We start from the raw sequence: 535 nt of genomic DNA on the forward strand, positions 1-535 counted from the left end.
GGTTATATTATTCTTAGGAATTCAATTATGCTTTATTTAGGTCATTACTCAATAATTATATGTTCTCAATGCAGACAAATTAAAATCCTTATTTTTCATTAATACATATTTTTTTCTTTCATTTCTTCTGTATCAGGGTTTTGGCAATAGAAAAAATATTATCCAACATCTCTTTAACTACCAAGTCTTCTCAGTTTGATGCTTTTTAACAAAGTTAAATAAGTAATGAATTCTTGTATAGGAAGAAATGGAAATGACAGCCAGTACGCATTTAGCTGTAGACACCTGAGGAAGACTCAGAAAGACTTGAACATATATGCCAAACTCTGGCTCAAAAATAATGAGAACAAAAACAGCACCTCCTTTTCTACTATGGTGGTATTTTTCCCTAGAAGTAAACCTTTACCTTGGTTTTTCATTAAGAACTGTATTTCTTTGAAGTATAAGGAACTTGTAAGAAGTCGATACTGTTGATATTTTTATTTAAACTTTTTTTTATTGCATTGCATTGTTTTCAAAATCCATGGAAGCAATG

This window comes from Propithecus coquereli, unplaced genomic scaffold (assembly GCF_000956105.1).
Source record: "Propithecus coquereli isolate 6110/MARCELLA unplaced genomic scaffold, Pcoq_1.0 Scaffold8, whole genome shotgun sequence".
Classification (NCBI taxonomy): Eukaryota; Metazoa; Chordata; class Mammalia; order Primates; family Indriidae; genus Propithecus; species Propithecus coquereli.